This window comes from Parus major, chromosome Z (assembly GCF_001522545.3).
Source record: "Parus major isolate Abel chromosome Z, Parus_major1.1, whole genome shotgun sequence".
In the NCBI taxonomy this organism is placed as follows: domain Eukaryota; kingdom Metazoa; phylum Chordata; class Aves; order Passeriformes; family Paridae; genus Parus; species Parus major.
Window position 1 is genome coordinate 45,533,311 of NC_031799.1, and position 18,697 is coordinate 45,552,007.

An 18,697-nucleotide genomic window follows, 5' to 3' on the forward strand; every position below is an offset into this window, starting at 1 on the left:
AGGAGGATGCGGGGCAGGGAGGGGCGGATGCGGAGGGTGTGTGCAGAGGCGGCGGGGCCGCACCTCGGGCAGGCACTTTGCGTGGCCCGCCGTGCCGCTCGCCCTGCGCGGGGGCGGGCGAGGAGCGGCGCCGGTCACTCGCCACCGGAGCGACCCTCGGGCAGCGGGGCTCTCGGGCAGGCAGTGCCGGCAGGACCTGCGTGAGCCCCGGAGAGGGAGAGCCGGTGCCCTGGGAGCTGCTGCCTCCCTCCGAGGCCCCGGTGGGAAAACCGATTTAATTTGTGGAATTTCAGCAACGTCGGCGTGGGCTTCAGTGTCATGGGCTGAGCAAAACACTTACCTGATACAAAAATATGGGGGAAAATGGTATTCGGAGTATGTTTGCCACTTTCTGTTTTTCAGTTCGAGTTTTGTGCCCTGAAAGGTCTCATTTGTGGAAATCAAAATGGAGTGCTCGCCCTCTTAGAGGGTTTGCACACTTACTTCCATTGGCCGTAAGGCTTACCTGCATTCAACCAAATTCATACTAGTTTCTCTATTCTTTGTTCTTCCTCCGAATAAAAGGAATACAGGGTATTCACACACACTCGCGCGCACACACACAAAATGTGAAAAATTAGGAAGATACTTAAACAAGATTTTTGGTGGAACATGTGAGAGTCATAATATGTAATAGTACATGGGAATGTGGAGCACGGAGGAACAAGGGCAGTCCTGCTGAAATCAGGCAGAACTTTGTGCCTGCAAAAGAGCTGCGACATAACCAACGATTTAGAAAGCACCTTGTACATACAAAAGTCAGGTTTTTTTCTTGGAAAGTGTTTCATTCAGACCCAGGCTACAGCCATGGAATATTAGGGATCATTGTGGATATCTGTAGTTTGTTTGCTCTTGTTCTATACACACAAAGAGAAGTGCTAATGCCTGCATTAATAAAATTAGGGTTTCACACCCTCTTCAGGACTGTGTTCTGGTGCTTGACCATCTTCAGAAAGAAAACTTTTCCTACAGTCAATCAACATTTTTCTCATTACAGCTGGAGCCGTGTTGTTTCACTGTACCTTTCCAAGGGGAGTTTCAACCTCTTCTTCTCAGCCTATGCCCATACAGGAGCTGTACACAGCACTGAGTTCTCTGACAGAAGCTGAACTATTCTAGTTCTTGTGTGTTTTGAAATGCTAAGCTTCATCTCCACAACTGTCTTTGCGACTTCTGCAGGAGGGTTTGCCTAGTGGAATCCATATGTGTCATGTCCAGAGGAATATGTGTGTAAAATAAATGTTCCCATCTGACCATTCAAGAGCACTCTGGCAGTCACACCACCAAAGACTGTAAATGAGACTGTAACTGCTGGGACTGAGGGCCCTTCACAGGGGTTCTCCAGTGAGCCAGAGGGTCCCTGCCTGACTCCCTACACACCCCACACTCACAGTCAGATAAGGCTTCCTTAACAGTTCAACCCCAGGTTTCCAGCAGCAGAATCTCAGAGCTCTAGATCCCTAAAGAGATTTATTTCTCTTTAACATTACTTACTTGTTACTTTGTTACTTTAAGAGTAACAGCTCTAGCTGGTGACCCAAGGAGGAGCCCAGAACAAAGGATTTCCTGGATTTTTTACCTTCATAATCCGTGTAATGGAAAGTCTGGGGTCTTCCTGCTGAGTCTTTGGCTCCTGCAGTGCTTCAGTGTCCAGTCCCTGATGGTGCCACAGGTCCCTGTGCCCCTTCCTGTGCCAAGGGTTACCAGCTCATGGCCTCTTGCCTTGGGCTCCCAGCCAGAGCTCAGCCTGCAGCTCTCATTGCAATTGCAACCCGAGCTACCTGCACTGAAAGTTTGTCCCTGTTTTTGGATTGAGCATGCCTGCCAATACATTAAAAGGGAAAAAGAAAGATTTCACAGTATTTTACACAGTCCTTACTTACAACATTATTACAAGTAACAGAATTAAGGCTAACATTGTTGTCATAGGTCAGAAATTATTATCAAGACAAGGTCATGAAAGGTTCTTGGAACTCTTTTATTGTCCAAGTGGTTTATCATTTACAACTTGTTGGATATGAGACTGGTGTATCCTGCTTTCCTAACACAAAATTTTAACAGCAAGGTAAGAACACAGTAGGCCAGCATATGGTCCCTCCCATTTAGGTACTAATTTAACTTTTTTGTGAGAATATCTTGATTAACACTACATCTGCAGGCTGTGTATCATTTACTTCTATTTCAAGTGGGCTAGGCTGATACTATTGTGCATAATTTCTCCATTCCTCAAACCCTTTCTATATTTTATATGAAAATACTGGATCAGGTGTTCTTTTCCATCCAAAAGGCTGGTCTTAACTTTAATATAATTTCCAGATATAGCTGAGTGCCTTCCAAAGAGGCTTTCTGCCAGTGCTACAGGTTGTGATGGAACATTCCAAACATTCCACAGCGCCAAATTTAGCGTTTGTGGCCATTTCAGGTAAGGGCATGTGCATATTTTTTATGTTCTGTTCATCCTCTTTACTTGTCCTGAAGATTGTGGGTGATACAGTTATATCTATCTATATATGTATATATAGATAGATACATATATAATATATATATGCTCTATTCTCAAAGACTTACACAACTGTTTGTTTATATTAGCTGTAAGATGAGCACCCCTTTCTGGTTCGATTGGCTCTGTAGAACCCTGTGTCAAGGGATAAATTTTTTAAGCCAAGGCCTTTTCTGCTCCCTTTGTGCCAACCCTTTTTGTTGAAAAGGCTTCTGCCCAGTCTTACTGGTCTGCTATCACTAGCAAATGCTTACACGCAGCCGTGGGTGTCCACAGAGTCTATTTGTAGTCACTGAGAAGGGAAGTAGGCTCATGAAAAGGGAAGTAGGCTCATAGTTACTCATCCTAACTCTGAGCTTGGTCTGGTACTTGAGAACTTCTGATAGGCTGGGAAGCTGTTTGTGATTCTTTCTCCAGTGGCATAAATTCCTGGAGCTGCCCATTTTTTAATTCTTTTTTACTTGGCTAGTTGTTGCCTCTGCCTTTCCACTGACTTTATTGTGAAACCATCTAACCACACAGATTAAATATCTCTTTGACAGAATTGGCTTCCCCTTGGTAGACCATCATGGTAGACCATATTTCATCATAATCTTTTGTCACCTCCCACTTTTTTCCATTGTTTCTTTTCTTTTGTTGAGTAGTCCTTCTCATACATGGTCTTAAGGTCACCCAAAACTGGCCATTCACTCTGGCCATCCAGAGCCACAACAGCACATTCTCCATCACCAGGAGAGGCTTTAGGCTCACTGGACTCAAGGTGCTACATCTTTTTTATCTGCCATTGTGAGGATCAGTTCATATGTATGTGCCCATTGTGGTGTTAGAGCTTGGGCTGCAGACTGTCAACAGAATCTCTGCATCATGTGGGATATAAAATGTTCCAGGGTGTCTCAGGATAGGGGGGGACAACTCATTTCTAATATTTTTGCTGTTGTTGCCACTGACTTAGGCTAGTGCTCCTGCTGCAAGTGAAGCTAATTTAATAGAGTAATATGCAAATGATCTCTGATGGGGTCCTGAATTGTGCTTTACCACTCCACTGGCTATTCCTTTACATTCATATACATACAGAATGAAAGTTTTTGTATAACCTAGGAGCCCAAGACCAGGAACAGACACCAGAGCTCCTTTTATAACATTGTAAGCTTACTCCTTCTCCAGGTCCTATGCAATGGACTTTATCTCTTTGTTCTTGGTTGCCTCAGTCAGAGGCTTAATCAATTCCTCTAACAGAAGAGTTTTTGGCCAACAAAATCCCACAGCTCTGAGCAAACCTGGTACATGCTTTTCATGACTGGATGTGGAAGCCTAATTATGGCCTCTGTTCTCTCTGGATCTGTCACTCGTCATCCCTTCCCAAAATAAGGCCTAAATATTTAATTTCTTCTCTGGCACACCTGCCACACATTTGGATGGAGATACAGAGATACTGGCTGTTCCCTATTTTGGCAATAAATAAATATATATGTCTAATATATAAACACTCCTGTCACAATTAGCCAGTGGCAGATCAGTTATATACTGTACAATAACCAATATGCCCAGTAATTTTATACCTTAATTGCAGTGCATTAAGTGCCAATTTCTCTGCAGATTCAATGGGTCTAATATTCTATATCCTGAAGATCATAAAAAAACTTTCAAGAATTTTCTTGTTTACAGGTCGTTTTTTTAAATATACACAGAATTATCATGATTCAAGCAAGTACTAGTCCAGAGGAAATCTCAAATATGTGTAAAACATAATGCAGTGTTTTCAGCTGACATAAACCTTCTGGAGAACCTCCTCTTGGTATTTCATGTTTACACCACAAGAAGCAATTCAAATAGTTACAAGAGCACACAGTTTGAAGATGAACATTCCTCTACATGCAGATCTCCCTGAATCCCGCCCTGTTTTAAAGAGACACAATGTGCATGTATTAGCAACACAGTGTAAACTATTTTATATGGTGTTTTGTGCACTCTCCAGAGACATGTTTTATCTATGCAGGAATTGCCTCAAAAAAAAAATGTCAGGAGATGGGTGGATCACCTTGGATATCTGCTGTGGATATGGATACAGCCCAGCACAGACTGACACTCCCTCCCCAGAATGGCCATGGGCAGTGAGAGCTCACCAGGCGCTGTCAGAGCTCTCCTCAGAACTCCTGATGGGCTATGCCACTGCACTGGGTGCCCCACAACACCCATCTCCACTGGTCTGGATGCAGGGGTCTGAACCCAACACCTGAGTGACTGGTGGAGGGCAGAGCAGTCATTGCTCATTCATTTGGAATGGAGCTTGCCTGTTGCTTGTGAGGGACTCAGACAGATCTCTGGTTACAAGGAATTTAATCCTGGTGTAGCAACAGAATAAGAGTGTGAGCTGGTGCCTTGAGGAGAAACCCTGGACAAAGGATTACCTGGGCTTTTTTACCCTCACAGTTTGTATGCCAGAAAGTCTCTTTTTACTGTGTCCTCAGCTCCTGCTGTGTCTCAGTGTCCAGTTCCCTGGCTGGTGCCACAGGTCCCTGTCCCCTTCCTGTGCCAAGTTCATGATCTCCTGCCTTGGGCTCCCAGCCAGAGCTCAGCCTGCAGCTCTCATTGCAGCTGCACCCTGAGCTACCTGCACTGAATGCATTCCTCAACACATGGCTGGGCTTCACCACCACCACGAAGCCACACAATGCTGATAGAAAATACCCAGCTCAGGACTCTGGTTCCTTTTCTGGCAAAGTTAATCCCCAGCCTGTGCGTGTTCAGCCTTAATTGTTGCAGAGTCCAACCATGAAGTCCTATCCAACTTCATGGGTTGGATAGGCCCAGACACCTGCCTTGATCTTTGTGAAGTTCATGCTGGTGCATGGACTGGTGAAGACACAGGTTCATGCTGGTGCATTTCTGCAACACCACACAGTCCCTCAGAAGACTGACTCTGCCTGCCACTTAATCTTTCCTCATCCTGTGCTTTATACTCCCCTTGTTTGTAATGACAGCAAACTCTGAGGGCATATTCCATCCTGTTGCCATGGTTGCTGATAAGAACATAAAGGTACATTGGGCTCATCTTCTATCTCAGAGGAATGGCACAGCTGCCAGTTCAGGTGTTCTAGTCTATCTATCCAAACAATGTCATGAGTTTGTCTGTAAGGACAAATTTGCACGTTATTAATACCTAGGACATTTCCCATTACAAATTATCTTGTTGAGCTGGATTTTCTGTGCTTTCTAGTCTTTTAAATAGTTTACTGTGGAGAAGAGAGTTGTGATACAACTAAATAAAGCATATGTAAACACTGCTGGGTAACCAGGTGCTGCTATAATGCACCAAAATGAGATGTAATTTCTCCCAGTACTTTACTGTGTAACACTGGGGGAAAGTGCTGCTGCACTGTGGTTGTGAGAGGTCTGAAGATTCTATTTGCATCTAGCTTCCACACTCATCTCTTTGGAGAGAACACCTTTAGTCTTTCAAAACAGGTTTTAAATGTCTCAGAGTGTGCCTCATGCTGTTTTTGCCAAGAAGAATCATCCTGCAGCACAGGCAGTGGAGAGAAGAGGTGAATCAAAAGAAAACAGGAAATAATAATATTTTCCTCATTCAGCACAGTCTCAGTGAGACAGCCAGCTGAGGAAGACACGTGGGTGGAGTGCGTTGGTAGGGTCAGAATGGGTGTGAGTCTTCATCTGTTAGTTTTGAAGTGAAATGAACTTTCCTTCCCCTGGCTTGGATCCAATATAAGCCTTCTGCAAAATAGGGATGTATTTCTGCAAAAGTTCAGTGTGAAGCTGGCAGCATGCAATACACAGAGACCAGGCTTTTGTTTAGGTGTAGCCTCCTCTACTTCTTTGTACAGAAAATTTCTAATACAAGCTCTGACTTCATCTGCATACTTGTGTGTAGGGATAAAGGAGGGAAGTCTGTCTTAGTGTACAATTTACAGGTCTTGGTGCAGATCTGGACATCTTTGCAGCCATCCACAAAAACCCAACCAACCACCCAACTCAAAACCAGGTGGAATCACCACTTTGGCAAGGACACTGAGGACAGTATTTTGAAAGGCACTGATTCACCACCTGTATGCACTGGGCAGCCTTGGGTCACTGCCACACAAGGGCTGAATGTTAAATAAGGCTGAACTGAAGAATCCTGTGGGATTCCACAGTGGGCTGTTTTCAATAGAAGTCACTTTTCCCACTGGCTTAAGAAGAGTAGCTATTCTTACTGCAGAAATCAGAGTTTATCTTGGTTTGGTTTGCCTCAGAGCTACCCATTTCCACAGGGACCACACAGGGGAGATCTATTTTATTCTGAGTCAAGAGAACCTTCTGGAAACATATGAACACATGAGTGTATTTTAAGTATTTTAATTTTACAGTTAGAAAAATGCCTTAGCGGTGCTGTGTGAGTTCAGTTTTCAAGTTCAAATCCCTTTTTTTCCTGAAAAACAAAAAACTCCTAATTTGAAACTCCTGATTTTACTGGCACTGGATGGTCTTTCTCTTTTGACATTTTCATCAAGAAACTAAATGAAAGTAGGAATTCTTTTGTGGCTTAGCTGCCCACTATTTAATTTTAAAAGACAGAAGATCATTTTAGGCTACAAAAAAAAATCTGTGTAGATATTTCTTTCTAATTTTTAGCAGAATATACTTTCAAACACATGCTTTTCAAAATATACTTTCTGCAGTTATGTGGAAAGATTGTGTGCATTAAAGAAGTGTCAGAATCACCTCAAACTGACACAAAAATTTTGTCTTTCTTGTACTATCACTGAGTTGGCTGTGTACTGGCAAACCCTTTCAACACACACATTTTAAAGCAGTGAAAAGTATCCCAGGTAAATAGGGTTAAAGAAAAACTAAGTGCATTGTTTTATGCCTCAGGTTTTAATAGTGACAATAAACCTTGTGTTGCCTGGTCCTCAGAATTGGGAGGACCATGACAGTGGGAAGTGACTTTCCTTTTTTTAGACCCTGAGATTGTCAGGGACCAGTTGTATTAGTTGACTGTTCGTAGGTCTTGTGTGGCCAGATGGGTTTCATCCCGGAAGGATGAAGGAGGTGGTGGATGTTCCAGCAGGACCCCTTTCATAACTTTCTAAGTTCTTGGGGGTCTGGAGAGGTGCCTGCTGAGTGGCAGCTAGTCAGTGCTATCCCAGTTCACAAGGACATGAGGGATGACTTAGGGAACTACAGACCTCTTAATCTAACTTCAGAACCTGAAAAAATTTGGGGAAGATCCTACTGGGTGCTGTTGAAAGGTATTTAAAGGATAATGCAGTCATCAAGCACAGCCAGCATAGATTCACAAAGGGAGAGTCCTGTTTAATTAATGTGCTATCCTTCTATCATGATGTCACCAAACTAGGGGATGAAGGGAAGGCAATGGATGCAGTTTTTCTGGATTTTAGTGAGGCTCACTGTCCCTCACGCACCCTTCTGAAGAAGTTTTCTGGATGTGAGATGATCAGACAGGTGGTGTCCCTCAGCGGTCAGTGCTGGGAGAAGTGCTGTCCAACTCCTTTGTCTGCAGCACGGACAGTGGGACCCAGAGCACCCTCAGCAAGTTTGTCACTGACACCGAGCTGTGTGGGGCAGTCAACACGCTGGAGAGAAGGGATGGCACACAGGGGGACAGGCTGGGAATGCACTGCTCTCGGGTGGTTTACTCACCCACCTGATACTCTTGTCTTCCCTCAAGGCTGATCTTTGATGCTGATGGTTTACCAGAGGAAGACAAATTATTTTTAGGCAGCCCAGGTTAAAATTGTTTTCCTGGGTTGTAAGTGCACATTGCTGGCTCATATCTAATTTTTCACCAGCTAATGATGAAAATAATCAAATATCCCCAGGCTCTTCTCTGCAGGGCTGGTCACAGCCCATTCAACCCCCAGCCTGTGCTCATAGGAGGCACTGTGCAAGCTTTCCAGCTTTTACCCTTCTGATTCACTACCTGATCCCACCAGTGTGGGAGCGAGCAACTGCGTGGGGCTTTGCTGATGGCTGTGGTTAAACAAAACACAGGGTAAGGTGCCCTCTGGGACAAGCCAAAGTGGGCATGGACATGGTCACAGGCCAGGAGATGTGTTCTCCCTGAGGTAACCACAGCCTCTAATGCTGCACCATGAATGGATGCTGCCTTCCCCAGAGTTTCTCACTAATCCAGATCCTTCCCTGTCACAGGGGAGCAGTGTTCACTTCACACGTCTTGACGCCATCCAGAACCACAGTGGTTTACTGGTTTCCCAATTACAGGTAATTAGCTGCCAATGGGCTTGCACTTCTAGTCTCCTGAGAGGTCTTGGGTGGATGGATTTCTCCAGAATAACTTCTGGAGAGGCGGTAGCCCTGCCTGCAACTGGAGTCAACCACTCTGTCTGGGCAAGGCTTCCCCAAATGCACTCTGACACATCAGCACTTCATGCTCTTCTGGGTGGGTGAGGGCTGAGAGCAGCTCTCTGGCAGCGGGCTGGCACCTGGGGAGGCATTCCTAGGTGTTCCTTACCAGCTTTCCCTGAAACTAGTAAAGGCAGAGGCATCCACAGTATGACCCAACAAGCCTTTCTCAGCCCTGACCATTGTTGCTGGTGGCACAGGGCCCTCAGACAGAGGATGGGAAATTAAAGAGAGGAAAAGGGGACAAAGAAGAGAATAAGAGCTTGGGATTAGCCCCCACATCCTTTGGGAGGCAGCACACATACAGGGAATAGGGGTACATTAGCAGCCTCAGCTGCATCTCCCTTCTTTTTCCTCATTTTGGGGTCTGATTAAAAAAACCCTCCCCAGCTAAACTTATAGGGACACGCTGCTCCATCCTGGGCTACCTGTGCCACCAGGGGCTAGGTTAGCTTTTGGGTTTCCCTGAGTGTCCCCAGCCATGCACTCAGCATCTCAAACGAGTGCCTCTTTGTAACCCTGCTGCTCCCCATCCCTCTTGCACCTGCCGACAGCATAAGGTGCTTCTGTGCTGACAGTGGACAAGTGAACATCTCCTTTTGCACCTGGGCCACAGCACAAGCCATGGATTTGGCCTCAGCAGCATCTGACAGAGTTTATCCTTGGCTTGTGCACTGAATGCCTTCAGAGCAGGAGGAACACCATCCCAGACCCCCAAGATACAAGGCACTCAGTATTTACATAAAATAGAGCAATTGTAATTCACTGCTTTACTTCTAAAACATCTCAAAGGGTCAAATTTTGTACTTCAAGGAAAACCCTTTCATTACACAGGCTATCAGGTCCCCCAGCCATGTTTCAAAGCATGATACCACATCTGAAAACTAGCTGACAGGAGAGAAACAAAGTGTAACTGGCTCCTTTCCTTCCTTTTCAATCACATGCTCTTGGCTTCTCACATGACACTCCCCCAGAGCCCCGACAGATTTCCTGCTTATTTGGTTTTGGTGACAGGCAGGAGTTTCAGCCCCACCTGCCCGCCCCAGTGCGAGGAGTGCCACGTCACCCAAGTGACAGTGTGGGTCTGGAGCACAGGAAGCCACATCAGCCTTCACTGACTGCTGTGAGCTGAGGGCTGAGGAAGATGACATCCTGCTAAGGAAAGCTCCCAGGCTCAAGGCAAGCAACTCTCAGCAGAGCCCTAGTGATGCTCCTGCTTTCACAGGCAGGAGAGGGATTCTCTAGCACCTGATGGTCTAAGTCCCAGACGGGATCAAGGCTGCATATCCAGCATGGAGATGCTCAGATCAAGAAATACTTGTTTCATGTGGTTTGGTTGGAAGACAGCTAGGAAAAGGCAGCAAGTTTCAATGTAAACACACAGTCTGGATATGCAGCTGGGAAAGGAATTACTACTCAAGGATAGGAAATGTAGAATTTCTGCTTGGCATTCTTATCTATGCATTCCACAGACCCACTCACCCTGTTTTGCACTGAACTAATCTTACTCTCTTTTCTCTTTCTTTTCTTTTCTCTTACAGTTACTGCACTTCAACCATGGATTCTTTCTGTGACATTCTGTTTGCTACAGAGAATGCTCTAACTGGCAGTAAGGCAAAGATCTTTTTTTCCCTATATTATCTTTCCCTATCTACTTCTATTTATGACAACATTCTGATTTCACCTTCTATTTTTCTGTTTTGCCTGTCCACCAGGTTTTTGATGAACTGTAGCATCAAAAACACTCTCTTAGGACAACCCAGAAAAGGTAGCACTGAAATCCACCTGCATTTATTGGAAAGTGAGATTTTATTAAAAGAGGTGCTCTCTGTCCTCTGCCCTTTGCTTACCCATATTATCCTGGTTATCAGTTCTTTGCAATACTTGCTCAACACTGCCAGTTGCAGAGCAGGTGGCTCTCACCTGAGTAACACTTGGTTGTCTTTCAGGGGCCAAAGTACAGCAGCTGAAGTTCCCACCCAAAAGGCACATAACACATCTCCCTAGAAAATTTCCAGGGAAATAGAAACTGCCCCACCAAGCTGTGGCAGATAACAACCTGCAAATTCTTGGAAAAAGAGTCCAGGAATACCAGCAGGTATGTAGGTACCATTTATGTACCATTTGAGGTGTAAGAGGGGAATTACTATGTAATAATGTAATTATTGTATAATAATAATTTAATTATTACTGTGCAATAAAGGCAGCCACAGCTGCATATACATACTAAGGTCAGCTTTGCCTTACTTGTCAAAAACAAACCAATACCTCTACATCTCAATCTGCTACAATTTATATGCCATGTCAATAAAATCACGCCATTCATGGAAACCACCCTTTCAAAATGAAATATCCTCCTACACACCACTTTCCCTTTCATGGAGTCTGGCTTTCATAAAAAATATTGGTACCTCCAGGGCAGAAAGGATGCCAGGCAGAACACTCCCCGTTTGAGGACTGTGCCTTGCACAGCCCTGCTTGCTGTCAATTTGCAGCCCATTTTTGCCACGGTGACCCTGTCCCACTGGATATCCCACTGAGGATAAAAGCACTCCCAGTCTCATTCACCTAACAGCAATGCCAGCGATATCTCCGAGATGGAAAGGTGTTACCTAATGTCATGGCTGTGCCACAGAGCTTCAGCAGGACTGTAAAAGATTCAGTGCTCTCTACAACAATCACAGCACCCTCGATAGCATCTAAGGAAGAGCTTAGAGACCGGTTTCCCCCAGCAGTACCATGTGGCAGCAAGGCTGAGCTGTCGGCACAGCTCGCAAGGAGCTTTGTCACATTGGCAGCAATACTGTCCTTAGATGTGTCTGTTCTGTGCTGTCATTGTCACCACCGGCAGGAAATTGGTTCAGCATGGCAGTAAGCCATAATCCCTCACTATTGAAGGGGAAACACACCATGTGGGGAGGTGGGGGAAGACAAAAGCGAGGGGGAGGACTGGGAGTACGTAGAACTCGCAGCGTGTTTTAATGTTTTGTGTTCTGTAACTGCAGCTCTGAGACACAGCACGGGGCAGTGGAGGCAGTGGAAGAATTAGCTGCTGAATTGCTGCCATCTGCAGTTCCTAGGGAGACTGGAAGCCTTCTGTGGGTTAAAGCATTTTGCCTCATCCAACGGGCACAGTGCAGCAGGGGCTTGTTGCGCCTGGCTACAAGCTTTCCCAACTCTCTTTGGCTCATTTTTTTCCCTTCAGGTCCCAAAACAAGAACGAAATAGAAGCGTGCCTTTCCATTTCCACCGTCCTACAGAGCCACCTACCTAACAGTAGTTGTGTTGGCTAGAATTTCTGCCATGAAATGAAGGCAGAAATTCTAGCCAACACTCAGTAGTGTTTCTGAAGCTCAGGGATGCTGTGATCTGTAAGAAACTTGATGGATGCTGAGATTTCCCCTGGCATCTGATCTTGCAAAATCCACCATAAGCAAAATTACAGGCTCACTAAGACAATCCCCAGGAAGACCAGAGGTATTTGGTCTAAGTGTATTCACAAAGAACAGTCTCCTTAATTCAGCAAATCTTGTCTGTCCTCTGAATTTCTCATACCCTGAGAAAGATCTACCAAAGCATTGCTTATTTTCTTAATGGATTCAGACAGATTGTACCTTTCACTTCAGGAATGGAGTTCTGTCAAAACAGCACTCCTACCTCCTACCTCAGGAATAATTCAGCAGCTAACCATTCCACATGACCTTCGGTTAACTTCAAGGCTTGTGCTTCTAGCTCTCATCACGAGTCCCTGCCCTGCTGAAGTAAACCGAAGTCACACAATTCTTTGCTTCATTCTTCTATTGAATTTATGAAACTTGACTTGTTGAGGACATTCCACAAAAGTGGGGGTACGCAGAATTGTATGACCATACAAATAACTGTGACTGTGTTCCCTGTGACTTCCTCGGCATCTGGTATTGATATTCGTCAGTAAATGTCAAACCCTACAGAAGTTGTATAGTTTCCTGTCCTTATGTGTACAGTTAATGACTGTGCACTGTGGAAGCACATTCATTTGTTGAATGAGACACCCCATTAATAACAGACAGATGGTCTGGTGATAGAATTAATTTCAGTATGTGAGTGAGCAGTCACCCAAGACCAAAACTGACATCTTTATTTTTTGATGCTGTGTCATTTGTAGCATTCAACTGCATTTATTCCTTTTGTGGCTAACTGATCATTCTCCATGCTGAAGTCTTAAAGATGAAGTGCAATCACTTCTTTTCATGCTCTGCAATCTCCTTTCCCTGCTCTATTTCCTAAAATCTCTTCATGCTTGCCAATGCTTTACCAAGATGCAATGGTACAGAGAGGAAGATGATAAGCAGTTTGCAGTAACTATTTTTTTTTAATTTGGCCTTGCTCTTCAGAAGGAAAAGACATAACGAAATGCCTTAAGGCCAAGCAAAATTAAATCATACAGGTCCAAAGTGCTCCTGGGCTCTGCATGTTGGACCAGATTTTGGTAGAAAAGAAGAGTAAGTTGCAACAGAGTAGTAATAACCTCTGTACACAGAAGGGATATGGTCTATGATCAACAGCAGGTCAGTAAATCACAGACCAAGAGCAAGCTGTAAGAGAACCAGTATTTCAGATATTGCAAAAATGTGTTTCAGTAGCACCGGTACGCATAATTACTTCTTTCAATTAGCATGATTGTTTTAGGAATTTTTACAGAAATTATTCTGAAATTATTCTATAATTACTCTCTCTATATATATTATATATAGTATATATTATATATATATATATAATATTATATAATTACTATATATATTATATATAGTATATATATTATATATAGTATAATATATATTATATATTATACTATATATAATTCTGTAATTATTCTGTAATTAATATTCTAATTATGATGCAAAACTATAGCAGCTACTTGCTAAGGATTTTTTTAAGATGGTAGATCATATAAACATTATGGTCTATGTACCTCATTTCATTACTAGTCTGCTGCACATGGAAAAAGTATTTCAATTCTGAGAACAGTTCCTCTTGTTTCTCTTGTTGAACTCACAGATTTATCTTCAGTTTTTAAATAAGACTATATGATGGCCCAAGCTCCTAGTACTCAAATGAGGTGTGAATTGCTTCTTAACTTCTTTCTCTGTAGTCTTCCCTTAACTGCCTCTCCAAAAAAATCAGACATTCTCCAAACCCTAGCAAACATGGTTTGGTAAAAATTATAAATCTATGGGAAGAAACAGACAGAGGAACCTGGTGGGGTATCTCCCATGACATTTATCATGGAGGACTGGCTGACCTGGGCATCTGCATGACTGTTAACTTTAGACTTTTCTAGTGGTGCCAGGATGAGCCTCTCCAAGATGTCGATTTCAAAATGAAGATTTGCTAAATTTTGCTCTAGGTACTAGAAGTTTGATGGTACTTGAGTTCTTTCACAACTGGAAACTGCACTTTGAGACACAGTGATACATGCATTAAGTGGCACAGTGCAATCCACTGCAAAAGTCAGCAAGTGAGACTCTGTCAGGCAGAATATACATTTCAGAACTGCTGGCTCACATTCTATTTGCATATTTGAAAAAGCACAGAGCTTTGAGGATGCAGTAATTCATAGACTCAAAGAATATGCTGAATTGGAAGGGACCCATCCAGATCATTCTGTCCAACTTTTGGCCCTGCACAGCGCCATCCCCAAGAGTCACACCACGTGCCCAGGAGTATTGTCCAAACCTTTCTTGAACTCTGTCAGGCTTCATGCTGTGACCAACTTCCCTGGAGTGCCTATTCCAGTGCCCAAACATCTTTTCTAATAATCCAACCTAAACCTCTCCTGAGGTCAGTCTCATGCCGTTTCCTCAAGTCCTGTCACTGGTTGCAACAGTCAAGAGATCAGTGCCTGACGCTTCCCTCATCATGTGAGGATGTTGAAAATTGCAATGTCTCCCCTTCAGTCTCCTGCAGGCTGAACAGAACAAGTGACCCCCAGCTGCTCCTCACGTGACTTCCCCTCCAGACCCTTCACCCGTTTCATTGCCATCCTTTGAGCCTTCTCCAAAAGCTCAATGTCATTTTTCCATTGTATCACCCAGACCCGCCCCAGCACTCGGGGTGAGGCTGCCCCAGCTCAGAGCAGAGTGGGACAATCCCTCCCTTGCCCAGCTGTGATGCTGTGCCTGATGCACCCCAGGACACAGGTGGCACTCCTGGCTGCCAGGGCACTGCTGAACCATGTTCAACTTGCCACTGACCAGGACCCCCAGGCCACTTTCCATGGAGCTGCTCTCCAACCTCTCATTCTCTATAAACACACCCACGGTTGCCATGGCCCAGGCACAGCATCTGTTTCCTCATTGGACTTCATACAGCTGATGCCTGTCCAGCACTCTCATTTGTCCATGTTTCTCTGCAAGGCCTCTGAGGGAGTAGACAGCCCCTCCCAATTTAGTGTTGTTGGCAAATTTACTTGGTATCCATTCCAGTCTTGCGTCCAGGTTATTTATGAAAGTGTTGAAGAGCACAGGGCTGAGGATGGAGCTCTGTGGAACCCCACCAGTGACAAGTCACCAGTCTGATGTCACCCCATTCACTGTAACCCTTTGTGCCTGACCCATGAGACAGGTGCTCACATATCACATGATGTGTTTATTTAGCTGAGTGCTGGATGTTTTGTCCAGAATGATACTGACAGAGACAGTATGGAAAGCTTTACTGAAACCCAAAAAGATTACATCACCTGTCTTCCTCCGGTCAGCTAGGTGGGTTATGTTGCTGTAAAAGGAAATCAGACAAGAAGGACCTTCCCCATATGAAATTACTGGCTGTGACTGATAACTGGGCCATCCTCCACGTGTTTTTCAGTACTCCCAGAATAATCTTTTCCATGATTTTACCAGGCAGTGAAGTGAGACTTCACTGTAGTTTTCAGGGTCTTCCTTCTTGAAAACTAGGATAGTGTTCACCAGCTTCCAGTCAGCTGGAACCTCTCCCGATTCCCAAGACGGCATAAAAAACAAGGAGAGATGTGATGACATCAGCCAGCTCTTTTGATGAATCCCAATTCCTGGATGAATCCCAACAGGCCCTGTAGATTTGCAGGGATTCAGGTGGAGCAGAAGATTCTGAACATGTTTAGAGTCAACAAGAAATTGTTTCTACAGTCCTCCAGGTCAGGACACTGAGACCTCCTTGGCCCATTAGCTGTGTTAAAGACAAAGAATGCACTGAACACCTCTGCCTTGCACCAGGTCCCTGTATGGGAGGTGACTCTCCTCATCCTGTAATGGGCTGATGTTATTTCTGCCTTTTGACATTATTACATTTGAAAATACTTTTTATTGTCCCCATTTCTGGCCAGCTTCCACTCCAGTTGAGCTCTGGCTGCATAAATTTTCTCACCACAGTGGGAAACAGCACCTCTGCATTCTCCCCAAGTTACCTGACCTTACTTCCATTGGGCATATACCTTACTTTTTCCCTTATATGCAAGAGAAGATTCCTGCTCAGCCAAGCTGGCCTCCTGCCTCACCTGCCTGACTTCCAACATTTAGGATCTGCCTGCTATTGTGCCCATAGGAGGTGATGTTTAAAAAGTGACCACCACCAATAGACCCCAGCTCTCACCCAAATATTTCCCCAGAGGATTTTACTCACTAGTTCCCTGAGCAGTCTGCTATCCTCATGTCCAGAGCTGAGATTTTGCTGGGATTTCCCCTCCCATCAACAGAGATTTTAAACTCAACTGCTTTGTGGTCACTGTGGCCAAGATGGACACCAGTCTCCACTTAGGAGAACCTCTCTGTTGACAAGCAGTAGGTCAAGGAGGGACTCTTTCCCAGCTGGCTCCCTTTGCTTCTGTAAAGCTGTCACCAAGGTTATAAAGAATGTTACAACCTGGGTTGTGCCAGCTGTGTGATGTATCCCAGCTGATTTCTGGCAAACTGAAGTCCTGCGTAAGGACAAGGGCAGTTGATTTGGAAGTGTCCCCTAGTTCCTCAAAGCACCATTGATAAGGGAAGATCCTTACGCTGTTAAATAAAGTCATCTACACCTAGCAAGGATAGCAAAGGTTAGAATTGGACAAAAGCTGCAGCAATGCCACTGCTCCTGAAAAGCCAAGCTCATCTATTGCACATGTTAGATTAAATAAGAAATTAGGAACCCCATCTGTCTTAAGCACACTGTCATTCCTGAATCAGTTGAAAAGCACTGTTGGCATGAAAAATGACAGATCATTTGCAAGGAAATACCACATCTGAAAGTCAGATGGTCGTGTGCACCACAGTGTGAGCTGTGGGACAGGGAGGGTTACAGCAGACACACCAGACAGAGAAGCTAGAGTTGTAGGCAGTAGTTAAAAACAAGACAGAAAAACAAAATCACAAAAGAGTACACAGGATACACTATCTGGTGGCAGTGATACTGGAAGTTAACAACATAAATTGTCAGCTAATTATTGAAAACACCAGGAGACTCACAAGCAGTGATAACACAAGTTTGTGAGCAAAGACAGACACTGCACAGGCTGAAGAAGATGCTGTGACACAAAGGCAGGGAGCAGGGAGCTGATCAGGAAAGAGGAGGAGGGCAATTCTGCTCTTCAGGCTAGGACTGGGCATTGCCAAATTACCAGTGATACCACAATATACTCATGTGCAAAAAATGTGGCTTTGCAAGTATCTGAGCTCACAGATTGATACCGTTCTCTTTTCCTTCTCTCCCAAATCCAAAAGGTATGTGTGGGAACCTGCACAAGATTCTCAAAAGCATGAATGAATCTTCAAGTATGTCTGAGTACCAAGAAGACCTGCTATTGATGCAGCTATTAAATGTCCTATGCAAATGAAAACCTTTTAAGTAACTACATCTGTCAACTTAGTTTACATTTTCTTAAAACCAAAATCACAGAACTTTTTTTTCTTCTTCTTCTTTTATTGTTTTGTTTCACTACCAGTTTCCTGTATGACCCTGGCTAATGAAATCATTATAACTCAGGATGCATCACTTACTACTGCTAAGGCACTGCAAAAGTGCAACACATCTTCAGCTGATACACAGTGCAAATAGTAGGCCTAAGAATCACACCTTCGTCCCTGCAAATTTTCATCTGGTAACTTCTATCTAAGTAAATAAGATCTTTAGAACACTGACCTTTTAGGCAAAGCTTTGAGTATGCTGAATTCTCACACTCTCAAAAATATGGTACAGCATTTCATATCAATTTCTTAGGCTCTCTCAACCTAAGAGTAAAGTTGTGTGCTACAGTTAAGGTGACACAACACCCCCCCACAACCCAAGTGCTGTTGCCAGTAAAATTTCAATTTGCATGATCATGCACAGAAATATTCCCAGTAATAGAAGAAAACAATACACTCCTCAGAGAAGGAACAGGACAAAATTGTGTAAGTGTACATCATACATTTATTACCGAACAACTCTCTCAACTCCAAAATTGGGCACAGGGATTAAAAATAAAAATTCATTGCACTACCTAGTAAAGCATTACTAGTAACTCTCATAAAAAATGTACAAATTTTGTTAAAAATTTATCAAGCCTTCAAATGATTTGGTTACAGATATTTATAGTACATTTAAAACTACATGTTAAATGATACAATAGCATATGATTTAAAGAAAACACTTAACAAAATATGATTCCAACAAAAACCATAAGCTTTCATAATAATTAGCAAGTCTGAAACACAAGTAGCAAAATGAGGTAACAATGTACCAAAGGAAAAAAACCACAGCTTTTACAAAGGCCCAAAGATAACTCAGTTGAAACTGTTTTCT

At 43.9% G+C, this 18,697-nt stretch overlaps 1 long non-coding RNA gene across 3 annotated transcripts; it reads left to right on the forward strand.

Annotated features, from left to right (window-relative positions):
* The first annotated feature begins 2,271 nt into the window (after nucleotides 1–2,271).
* On the forward strand, nucleotides 2,272–17,857 carry LOC107216249. 3 transcript variants are annotated; one of them, XR_004500395.1, is made up of 4 exons: nucleotides 2,272–2,461; nucleotides 10,465–10,532; nucleotides 10,873–11,021; nucleotides 17,638–17,857. It is a non-coding gene; the product is annotated as an uncharacterized LOC107216249 (long non-coding RNA). The 3 variants fall into 3 exon arrangements; XR_004500396.1 differs by lacking the exon at nucleotides 10,873–11,021 and having other exon boundaries at nucleotides 2,280–2,461; XR_004500394.1 differs by lacking the exons at nucleotides 10,873–11,021; nucleotides 17,638–17,857 and adding an exon at nucleotides 10,639–10,778 and having other exon boundaries at nucleotides 2,282–2,461.
* Nucleotides 17,858–18,697: the final 840 nt, after the last annotated feature.